Source organism: Amphiura filiformis, chromosome 7 (assembly GCF_039555335.1).
Source record: "Amphiura filiformis chromosome 7, Afil_fr2py, whole genome shotgun sequence".
NCBI classification, from domain to species: domain Eukaryota; kingdom Metazoa; phylum Echinodermata; class Ophiuroidea; order Amphilepidida; family Amphiuridae; genus Amphiura; species Amphiura filiformis.
The window spans coordinates 20,046,506-20,059,605 of NC_092634.1; the positions used below are offsets into that span (position 1 = coordinate 20,046,506).

Genomic DNA, 13,100 nt, shown 5'->3' on the forward strand with positions numbered 1-13,100 from the left:
TTTGAATAGAAAAGAGACAAGGGAAATTTCTTTCTTTAATTAGCAACAACAAAAAAGTGCCTTCAAGGTGATATTTCAGGAAGGTACCAACCCATCCTTTTATTGGATGTAGCTCATTGGAAATTCCTTGTGTACAGAGTTGATTGATAAATAGAATAAATGCCATGATTCACATTTTAATCTCCATTTTTAGACCTCAAATACTTTAGATGTATAATTTAACTTTTCCTTTATGGAATGAAGCAGAATGAAATTTATTATTATTGGTCATAGCTTATAATGGGTGATTTTTGTTACTCAGAATTCTGCCAAATTTTCATGGATACCTCTCAATGTAAAATGTGAATGAAATTCCCAGTTGTATTTGTTTATATATGTGTGTGGTGTCTATGTGTTCATTTGTTTGTTTTTTTGTTTGTTTGTTTGTTGTGGATTTGTTACAATGGTGGTGGCCGACGTGTGTGATCGACTTTTTAGTCTATCATAAAATTCATTCTGTGTATTTTGTAGTGATGTATGTCTTGAAATATTATGACTACAGACTTATTGTAAAGTGTGCTGGGCCTGTGGGCGGCAGCATGCTATAAATCATGTATTTTCCCGATGTCAGTCCATTTGGCTTCCTGCAGACAGTAGTGTCTGTGTATGAAACACGCACAATCAAAGTCAGTGTATCTGTAGAGCACAGTCAATTTGTGCTGCAGCTTGTGTTACAGATACATCGTCTCTGATCGTGTGTGTGTCAAATCGACTATAGCAGGTATTTTCCTTGCAGGTAGAAAGAAATTATGACCAAAATTGGAATTTGAAAGTGTAGAATAGGTGCTGCCACTTAGCAAATGTGACAGAGACGGATTTCTCTAAATAACGTAACATTTGAAAAAAGTTCTAAAGAAAAGAGATGAATCCCATTTTGATTGTTGTAAGATCATCGTCGGCATGCAAGGGACAATGAAACAACATGATTGCATTCATTTGGCAAGATGTCATACAAATTATTATATGAAATAATAATGATAATACCGTAATAATAAAGGTTTCACCCTTAGTGATTTTCTTCATTTTACGCTCATAATCAAAGTAAGATTGATGACACCAAATCCATTATGCCAAACCAACATTGACCAACAATTTGTCATTTTTATGCCTCCACCGGAGGTATTATGTTTCCTGGTTGTCCGTCCGTCCGTCCATCCGTCCATCCGTCCGTCCATCTGTCCGTCCGAGCTTGCGGGTGCAATTTCTCGTAACTGGTAAGATGTACAGTGATGCAATTTGGTGGGGGATGGTCGTTGGCGTCTTCAAATCCCAGTAGGTTTGGTTAGTGGGTCAAGGTCACCCAAGGTCATCTAGGGGTCGTCTGAGGTCAAATTAGCAAAAACTGTCGTATGGGCATGAACCTTGGTGTACAGTGATGCAATTTGGTGGAGGGATGGTCGTTGGCGGTCTTCAAATTCCAGTAGGTTTGGTTAGTGGGTCAAGGTCACCCAAGGTCATCTAGGGGTCATCTGAGGTCAAATTAGCAAAAACCGTTGTATGGGCATGAACCTTGGTGGGTACTGTAAACATTTAGAACCAAATTTTTTGAAGGTCATTTTGGGTCATCTGGGGTCATGCAGAGGTCATCTGAGGTCAAATAACTTAAAACTGTCGTATGGGCATGAAACTTGGTGGGTACAGTCAACATTTAGAGTCAAATTCTTGGACGGTCATTTTGGGGTCATCCGGGGTCACCCAGGGGTCATCTGAGGTCAAATAACTTATAACTGTCGTATTAGTACAGGAGCAGCAACCTCAAAAAATGACTTCGTTCACCCTCCACTACATACAAGGTTTGACACCATAGGTAGTTAGTATGGACCCTCTAGATCACTGCTAGGTAGGTAGTGGACTCAAATTGTGGTATCACTTTTTTTTTACAGGTCATTTTATGTGTGGACGTATAATCGCATAAAATCACCAAAAATAGGACAAAATTAAGGGGTAGGGGAGATATAGATTCTCATAACTCAACTTTTACTCATAATAATTTTGGTATGAATATGTAGCTAATTGATTGTTCTAACTGCCTAGTATTATTTGAAAGCAAACCTAGGTCTCATTTGATCATGATTGGAAGTGGCCAGTCCATACACTAGTGAAAAATCAGATTTTTCACAACAATGCGCAGGGTGGGTGTTTTTGTGACATTGGCTTCAAATTTTACTATTGTGCCAATTTCTATTTTCAAAATTAATTAAATTTCCTTTTTTTAATTTTGTTTTTAATATCAAGCATATCTAGGCAAACTTTGATGTTCTGGTTCAAATATTTATGTATGTGCATGTTTGCTTGCATGTTGGTTTGTGTTGTGTGGGTTTGGGGTAGGTGTGTGTGGGTATGTGGGGGTGGGTGCGGGGGGTGTGTATAGGGTTCAGGGTTGGGGTGTTTTACATGTTTTAATATGTCACTCGGCTGAACTATATAAGTTCTATTAACAAAATTTGTTTGTTAAGTTGCCATTCATGTAATATTTTGAATATTTATTTGTGTGGGGTGAGATCAACCGCTGTTTGTCAGGAAAATAGACTGAAAATGTAAAAAAAATAGTTACTTTTCCACATGTAGCAGCGTGTGTAACAATATTAAGGGATAGGGGAAATATAAACCATCATAACTCAACTTCAACTCATGATAATGAATTCATTTTGGAATTAATATGTAGCTAATTGATTGTTCAAACGTGTTAGTATTATTTTAAAGCAAAGCAAACATTAATTGTCAGGTAGATAGCCATAAAATGTGAGAAAAGGTTACTTTTCTATGTATAACCATGTCAAATATGGCATTATTAAGGGGTAGGGAAATAAAAACCACCATAACTCAACCTTTACTCATAATAATGAATTCATTTTGGTATCAACATGTAGCTAATTGATTGTTCTAACTTTCCAGTATTATTTTTAACAGAAAAACCATAAGATAGACATAAAATATGATAAAATGTTAATTTTCCAATGTGTAACAGCGTAAAATTTGACAATATTAAAGGTTAGGGACGTACAAACCAACGTAACTCGACATTTATTCATTATAATTCATTCATTTTGGCATTAATATATAGCTATTTGGTTGTTGTAATCTTTTAAAGCAAAATAACCATTAATTGTTAGCTGTAAAGACATAAAATGTTTAAAAAATGTCAATTTGTCATGTGTAGTACCGTAAAATATGACAATATTAAGGTGTATTAGGGGACATTCAAATCACCAAAACTCAAGTTTTACTGATGAAAATGAATTCATTTTGGTAACAATATGTAGTTAATTGTTAGTTCTAACTTTCTAGTATTATTTAAAAGCAATTAAACCATTAGTTGTGAGGTAGATAGACATAAAATGTACGAACATGTTAATATTCAATGTCTAACAGCGTAAAATATGACAATATTAAGGGGTAAGGGACATACAAATCACCAAAACACAGGTTTCACTGACGAAAATGAATTCCATTTTGGTATCAATATGTAGCTATTTGATTGTTCTCATTTTCTGGCATTATTTTAAAAACAATTCAACCATTAGTTATCAGGTAGTTAAACATACAATATGAGAAAATTTTTAATATTCAATGTCTAACATTGTAAAATATGACAATATTAAGGGGTAGGGGACATACAAATCACCAAAACTCAAGTTTTACTGATGAAAATGAATTCATTTTGGTATCAATATGTAGCTATTTGATAGTTCTAACCTTCTAGTATTATTTTAAAAGCAATTAAGCCATTAGTTGTCCGGTAGATAGACATAAAATGTATGAAAATGTTAATATTCAATGTCTAACAGCGTAAAATATGACAATATTAAGGGGTAAGGGACATACAAATCACCCAAACTCAAGTTTTACTGATGAAAATGAATTCATTTTGGTATCAATATGTAGCTATTTTATAGTTCTAACTTTCTAGTATTATTTTAAAAGCAATTAAGCCATTAGTTGTCCGGTAGATAGACATAAAATGCATGAAAATGTTAATATTCAATGTCTAACAGCGTAAAATATGACAATTATTAAGGGGTAAGGGGACATACAAATCACCCAAACTCAAGTTTTACTGATGAAAATGAATTCATTTTGGTATCAATATGTAGCTATTTTATAGTTCTAACTTTCTAGTATTATTTTAAAAGCAATTAAGCCATTAGTTGTCCGGTAGATAGACATAAAATGCATGAAAATGTTAATATTCAATGTCTAACAGCGTAAAATATGACAATTATTAAGGGTAAGGGACATACAAATCACCAAAACTCAAGTTTTACTGATGAAAATGAATTAATTTTGGTATCAATATGTAGCTATTTGATAGTTCTAACTTTCTAGTATTATTTTAAAAGCAACTTAAAATTCATTAGTTGTCCGGTAGATAGACATAAAATGTATGAAAATGTTAATATTCAATGTCTAACAGCGTAAAATATGACAATATTAAGGGGTAAGGGGACATACAAATCACCCAAACTCAAGTTTTACTGATGAAAATGAATTCATTTTGGTAACAATATGTAGTTAATTGTTAGTTCTAACTTTCTAGTATTATTTAAAAGCAATTAAACCATTAGTTGTGAGGTAGATAGACATAAAATGTACGAACATGTTAATATTCAATGTCTAACAGCGTAAAATATGACAATATTAAGGGGTAAGGGACATACAAATCACCAAAACACAGGTTTCACTGACGAAAATGAATTCCATTTTGGTATCAATATGTAGCTATTTGATTGTTCTCATTTTCTGGCATTATTTTAAAAACAATTCAACCATTAGTTATCAGGTAGTTAAACATACAATATGAGAAAATTTTTTTAATATTCAATGTCTAACATTGTAAAATATGACAATATTAAGGGGTAAGGGGACATACAAATCACCCAAACTCAAGTTTTACTGATGAAAATGAATTCATTTTGGTATCAATATGTAGCTATTTTATAGTTCTAACTTTCTAGTATTATTTTAAAAGCAATTAAGCCATTAGTTGTCCGGTAGATAGACATAAAATGCATGAAAATGTTAATATTCAATGTCTAACAGCGTAAAATATGACAATTATTAAGGGGTAAGGGGACATACAAATCACCCAAACTCAAGTTTTACTGATGAAAATGAATTCATTTTGGTATCAATATGTAGCTATTTTATAGTTCTAACTTTCTAGTATTATTTTAAAAGCAATTAAGCCATTAGTTGTCCGGTAGATAGACATAAAATGCATGAAAATGTTAATATTCAATGTCTAACAGCGTAAAATATGACAATTATTAAGGGGTAAGGGGACATACAAATCACCAAAACTCAAGTTTTACTGATGAAAATGAATTAATTTTGGTATCAATATGTAGCTATTTGATAGTTCTAACTTTCTAGTATTATTTTAAAAGCAACTTAAAATTCATTAGTTGTCCGGTAGATAGACATAAAATGTATGAAAATGTTAATATTCAATGTCTAACAGCGTAAAATATGACAATATTAAGGGTAAGGGACATACAAATCACCCAAACTCAAGTTTTACTGATGAAAATGAATTCATTTTGGTATCAATATGTAGCTATTTGATAGTTCTAACCTTCTAGTATTATTTTAAAAGCAATTAAGCCATTAGTTGTCCGGTAGATAGACATAAAATGTATGAAAATGTTAATATTCAATGTCTAACAGCGTAAAATATGACAATATTAAGGGTAAGGGACATACAAATCACCCAAACTCAAGTTTTACTGATGAAAATGAATTCATTTTGGTATCAATATGTAGCTATTTGATAGTTCTAACCTTCTAGTATTATTTTAAAAGCAATTAAGCCATTAGTTGTCAGGTAGATAGACATAAAATGTATGAAAATGTTAATATTCAATGTCTAACAGCGTAAAATATGACAATATTAAGGGGTAAGGGGACATACAAATCACCAAAACACAGGTTTCACTGACGAAAATAAATTCCATTTTGGTATCAATATGTAGCTATTTGATAGTTCTAACTTTCTAGTATTATTTTAAAAGCAACTTAAAATTCATTAGTTGTCAGGTAGATAGACATAAAATGTATGAAAATGTTAATATTCAATGTCTAACAGCGTAAAATATGACAATATTAAGGGTAAGGGACATACAAATCACCAAAACACAAGTTTCACTGACGAAAATGAATTCCATTTTGGCATCAATATGTAGCTATTTGATTGTTCTCATTTTCTGGCATTATTTTAAAAGCAATTAAGTTTCCCACGAGGGGTTGAAGGTCATAATAGGGCCAATACTAAAAAATTATCCTCTCATGTTGTAATGTTGTAATCTCAAATTGTTCCTCTCATCGCTAAGAATTTTAAAAAAGACAATTGTCATAGTTCTATGAAGCTTAGTTCAGGGGTTATAACGTCGAATATATCAATATCATAAATAAAAGTCAAATTTTTAAAATGGTCCAATTGCACCAATTAACGTATTAAAGAAACCTCAATCGTATACTACATTCAAATTTTGGTGCAACGATTTGTATTCCTGTGTTCCCCTTCACAGTTAATGCAGCCAAAGTTGAGTTATGGTAATATTTCCCCTACCCTTAATATTATCATATTTGACACTGTTACACATGGAAGTTTTTCTCACATTTCCTTGGTATCTACATAAGAACTAATGATACCAGAACGTTCGATGAATCCATTATCAAGAGTAAAAGTTGAGTTATGGGAGTTTATATTTCCCCTACCTTGATATTGTCATATTTAGGGACCGTTCACAAACACTTGTAAGGGGGGGCCTGATGCAAAAGGGGGGTCTGAAATTTTTGACCCTCCTAAGGGGGGCTGAAAAAAATGATCCAAAATTTTCCTGGAAAAATTGAGTTTATATGATTTTCTATGGGGTTGACCCATAATTTTCATGTCAAAAAGGGGCCCTACAATTTTTGAGGTCTGTAAAGGGGGGGGGCTCGAAAAATATTTTGCGATGAAATTTTTGGCATCAGGCCCCTCCCCTTACAAGTGTTTGTGAACGGTCCATTACGCTGCTAGATATAGAAAATGACTTCTTCTGACAGTTTCTGTGTATCTACCTGACAACTAATGATCGCTTTGTTTATAGAAAGCTAGAACAGCCAATCAGATACATTTTGATACCAAGATGAATTCATTTTCATGAGTAAAAGTTGAGTTATGGCAGTTATATATTTCCCCTACCCCTTAATATTGTCATTTTACGCTGTTAGACATAGAAAAATAACCTTTTCCTCACAGTTTCTGTATATACTGCCTGACAAATAATGGTCGCTTTGCTTTAAAATAATACTAGAAAGCTAGACCAATCACTTGGATATATTTTGATACCAAGATGAATTCATTTTCATGAGTAAAAGTTGAGTTATGGCAGTTTACATTTCCCCTACCCCATAATATTGTCATATTTACGCTGTTAGACATAGAATATTTACCCTTTCCTCACAGTTACTGTGTATCTACCTGACAACTAATGATCGCTTTGCTTTGAAATAATACTAGAAAGTTAGAACAATCACTTAAATACATTTTGATACCAAGATGAATTCATTTTCATGAGTAAAAGTTGAGTTGTGGCAGTTTATATTTCCCCTACCCCTTAATATTGTCATATTATTTATGCTGTTAGACATAGAATAGTTACCTTTTCCTCACAAATACTGTGTATCTACCTGACAAATAATGGTCGCTTTGCTTTAAAATAATACTAGAAAGTTAGAACAATCACTTAGATACATTTTGATACCAAGATGAATTCATTTGCATGAGTAAAAGTTGAGTTATGGCAGTTATAAATTTCCCCTACCCCCTTAATATTGTCATTTTACGCTGTTAAACATAGAAAATTTACCTTTTCCTCACAGTTTCTGTATATCTGCCTGACAAATAATGGTCGCTTTGCTTTAAGATAATACTAGAAAGCTAGACCAATAACTTGGATATATTTTGATACCAAGATGAATTCATTTTCATGAGTAAAAGTTGAGTTATGACAGTTTACATTTCCCCTACCCCGTAATATTGTCATCTTCACGCTGTTAGACATAGAAAAGTTACCTTTTCCTCACAGTTTCTGTATATCTGTCTGACAACTAATGGTTGCTTTGCTTTAAAATGATACTAGAAAGTTAGAACAATCACTTAGATACATTTTGATACCAAGATGAATTCATTTTCATGAGTAAAAGTTGAGTTATGGCAGTTTATATTTCCCTACCCCTTAATATTGTCATATTTACGCTGTTAGACATAGAAAAGTTACCTTTTCCTCACAGTTTCTGTATATCTGTCTGACAACTAATGGTTGCTTTGCTTTAAAATGATACTAGAAAGTTAGAACAATCACTTAGATACATGTTGATACCAAGATGAATTCATTTTTATGAGTAAAAGTTGAGTTATGGCAGTTTATATTTCCCCTACCCCTTAATATTGTTATATTTACGCTGTTAGACATAGAAAACGTACCCTTTTCTCACAGTTTCTGTGTATCTACCTGACAACTAATGATCGCTTTGCTTTAAAATAATACAAAAAAGTTAGAACAATCAATTAGATATACATATTAAATTGAATTGAATAGAATTAATACCAAGATGAAGTCAATATCATGAGTAAAATATTGAGTTCTGATGATTTATTTTCCCTTACCCCTTAATATTTTTCTATGTTATGCTGATATACGAGGGAAATCAACATCAGTTTTTGTTGGGTTTTTGGTTTTTTAAACATTTTTGTCTTTTTCCCAGTGGTTACTCACGTCCTACACATAAATATTCACATCAATGGAAACTTAACGGATTTTGTAAATGGAAGTTGGTGCAGTGAAGTGACATATTAAGACATGTACACACACATTCATCCCCTCACCCCCACACATACCCTATGTACACCCAGCCCCCCCCCCCACACACACACACACCTCGTCCCACAGACACCCCAACGAACTCATACATATTATAATGATTGGAACTGTTACAATAATGTTTCCCTTGATATGCTTAACATTAAAAACAAAATAAAACATTAAAATTTAAATTAAAAAATTAAAAATGGAAACTGAATCAATTTTGAAAATATAAAGTGGTATAGTTGTGAGATTTGAGGCCAATGTCAAACTTTACACATATGGTTTAAAAAATCAGATTACCACTCATTTATGGACTATATACTTCCAAATATGCTCAAATGAAACCTGTTTTTGTTTAAAAATAATACTAGAAAGTTAGGAAAATCATTTAGCTACATATTGATACCAAAATGAATTCAAAATCACGAGTAAAAGTTAAGTTCTTGGAATTTATATCTCCCCTACCCTTAATTTTGTCCTATTTTTGGTGATTTTATGCGATTATCGTCCATACATAAAATGACCTGTAAAAAAAAGTGATACCACAATTTGAGTCCACTACCTACCTAGCAGTGATCTAGAGGGTCCATACTAACTACCTATGGTGTCAAACCTTGTATGTAGTGGAGGGTGAACCAAGTCCTTATTTAGGCCCCCTGTGGGATCTTGCTCCTGGACTATATGGGCATGAAACTTGGTGGGTACAGTCAACATTTAGAGTTAAATTCTTGGAAGGTCATTTTGGGGTCATCCAGGGTCATCTGAGGTCAAATAACTTAAAACTGTCATATGGGCATGAAACTTGGTGGGTACAGTCAACATTTAGAGTTAAATTTTGGAAGGTCATTTTGTGGTCATCCGAGGTCATCTGAGGTCAAATAGCATGAAACTTGGTGGATACAGTCAACATTTAAAGTTAAATTTTGGATGGACATTTTGGGGTCATCTGGGTTCACACAGGGGTCATCTTGAGGTCAAATTACTATAACCCGTCGTATGGGCATGAAACTTGGTTGGGTACATTCAACATGATACGCCTCAAGGTGGAGGCATTGTGGCCGACGCTTTGCGTCGAGAACCGCGCAAGCCGAGAACCGCTCTAGTTACAAATATTATTTCGCCCATCATTCATGTCAAAAGTGCTCAACCGTCAAATTCAATAGTAATGGTCAAACTGCATGATTTTTTATCTTCTTTTTTTTTTTTTTTCTTTTTTTTTTTTTTCTTCTTTATTTGCCATCAAATTCTATCTATTGTTGCTACCCTCTGCCCTACTTCTTGAGCAAGTGTGTGTTTGTTATCACTTGCCAATATTTTAAAGGATTTTTGTTCAAAACTGTCATATATGAGTTATTAATCGCCACAAGACCTCAAAAACACTGGTGTCATTTAGATTCTTATTGTTTTTTTCATGATGGATAATGCTGAAGATTTTATGAATGGAAGAAGGTCAGTACCTGAAAAATGAGCTGGAATTTTTTGCTGATTTTTTTTTAATTTTAATTTTAGTGCAACTTCCAGCTGGAAAGAAAGTTTATTTTAGGTCAAAATGGTGCATAGAATGTAGGGAATTCCGTTCCTATTTCAGAAAAGGCACCTTAGAGAAAAAGCTGAAATATTTTTGAACAAAAGTAGACAAATTTACCAACTTGTATACTTGTGTAAAAGTCTGCACAGGTATTTTCTAAATCAAAATGTTAAAATTGTGTGAATTTATTACTTTTTTTTTCAATGTAATACTTGGACAATCCGTTTGATTGGTCAGATCATGTTATCACTTGTGACTTGAAGGATAATTGCAGTTTAAAGTGCAACTTGGTGATTTGCTTGACAAGAACACTTCCTCAATTTGTTGAAATTCAGAAAATGACCTGGGCCGATGGGCCAAGAGGGTATCCAGGATTCAACACCCCTGGCTGTGGTAGTCCTGCATAAGTGGGTAACATGATTACCCAAAGTGAAACTAACAAATGCCAACAAAGACGAATTGATCTGACATTTATCATGAATTAAAGTTTGTCTGTTACTCTTTAATTCTCGGCCAAGTGAAGCAGTGAAATTCTGAAACTAGTATACATGTACAAACCAGGAAGCTGTCAAGGCTGGATAGCCATCAACATCATCATTGTTTGCATTTTATTAACCCTAACGCTATATAAACTTCCAAATCTTACAAAGAAAACCACTGTGCGTGCATGCGAACCATGTGATGCCACATCAAACCGCTGGCCTGGCCAGCAAAACCCTCATGGCATAGAGGTGGGTGATCATGTGCGTGACATGCACCAGAGGGATCTCAGGGTCAATTCCTGGGAGTACCAAGTGGAATCTTTGCTCATCTTCTCGCCTTTTTCGTTCCTTCTCTGCCTTCCGATAGCAAAAAACCATGGTCTGCGTTAGGATTTACAAAAGGAAAAAAATATAGTTAACAAGCGCAAGGATTTTGATATCTTACCTGGGGTTACACTATGGACCACAATGACCTCATCCCAGTGGCATAGTTCAATAACCTCAATTAAACAAATCATAGTGCAAAATTTGACCTCAAGTTGCAGAGTATGAGTTTTTGTACTCAAAATTTCAAAGGTCATTCAATGAATGTACAAATGTATTGGGGTTAAAGAACTGAGCCCTGATAGATGAGCATGTTGTGGATCCTAGTGTTAATAATATGGAAGGAATCTGAAAGTAGAGTAGACCTATTTATTTCAAAATTGATAAACACCAACAAAAGTAACCTTGTTATTTATGTCAATGCTATAGAAAGTGTGTCATATATTGTGAAGTCAACAAGGGTTTACGATGGTATCAATTCATTATAAGTGTCATGTTTTTGCTTGTTTATGACTTAAAAGCAGTTTATCATAATTATTGTCATGTTTTGTGTCAAATTGGAATTGTGTGGATCTCAGGTATAGGTCGGTCAGGTACGTAGAACGAGGTGGGTTTTGGGGGTGTTTTTTGTCGCCTAAACCCACTTTATTGTTAGTCCTATATATGGGATGGTATCGATGTGGCAAAATCAAATCAGAAAAAGTAGAGGTCCTGGATAAGGCCTTAAAACTAAGTTTTATTGCCCTTGCAGCTCCAAAGTCAGAGTCTATGGTTGCATAGAGTGGAACCCACAAGCTTGTGATCGTGAGTTCATATTGCTACACCCATGTGCTTTCCATTTCAGAAGAGTATTAATATAGGCCAGATTGGTTGGAATTTGAAATTTATGAAAAAACCACATCCCAAATTTTCACAGTTGATTGAAGCAGTTCAAACGACACCATGGCATTTTGTCTTAGTCATTAGTCATATTTTGATGTGAATAGATATGATAGACGAACCCTTCAAGTTTTGATCAAACAATACTTCATCCTTAACCTAATTTTGCATGGTATCACAGCAAAATTCTACACATTTTGAACACAATGCTATATTTTAAGGTTGTATTGCAGGTTTGCAATGCTAAAGATATGTGATACGATCAGGCAAAATCAGTCCGAAGTCGACTCAAATCAAATTCCATATTTTTATATTTTTAATATTAGGATTAACAATCTAGTGACAGTGCAGGGAATTCATATTGGGTTATTCTAGTTGAAATCCATACACATCCTATGGAAAATTGGTTGAATGGCAACCCTGATTGCTTCACACTACAACATATGCCTGTTGCTCCAATTTGTTTATTGAATAATCATGATGATCATGATTAAATGAGCAGCAAAATAATTGTGTGTCTGTCTGAGACTAATCAGGCACAGTGTCATCTCATTTGTTATTACAGCCTATCAATGTTAGAAAGTTACTAATTAGGAAAGCAGACTGAGTTAATGCCGATAGCGATTTGAGGAATGTAAACAAAACAGATACTTGAAGCTAGAGTTGACATAAGTGTGTCAAATAGGATAGGTGTCTTTGATATTTTAAGGTGGTTCGAAAGGCAAGGTTTAGGGAAATCATGAATTCCAACATTTTTACAAATATCTCCAAAACCTTTCATGATACAATCTCAAGTGAGTTTGTGCTTATGTAGGGATATGTTGGCCATGTTATGAAGGTAATAAAACCATTGCCATGGTAACCAAGCAGTCGCTATTGCCTTCTGACCAATCACATTAAAAGTTGGTTTTTTCCTGTTTTTTTGCAAATCACTTCATTTTTCATTTTTTAACACATTTTTCCCAATAGAAGTATACTCACATGTTGAGTCATGTT

The 13,100-nt window shown here is 33.7% G+C and overlaps 1 protein-coding gene across 2 annotated transcripts in view; it reads left to right on the forward strand.

The window, feature by feature from the left end:
• Positions 1-13,100, forward strand: part of LOC140156860 (dynamin-like GTPase OPA1, mitochondrial) — a 140,635-nt gene that overhangs the window by 67,411 nt on the left and 60,124 nt on the right. The window lies entirely within an intron of this gene.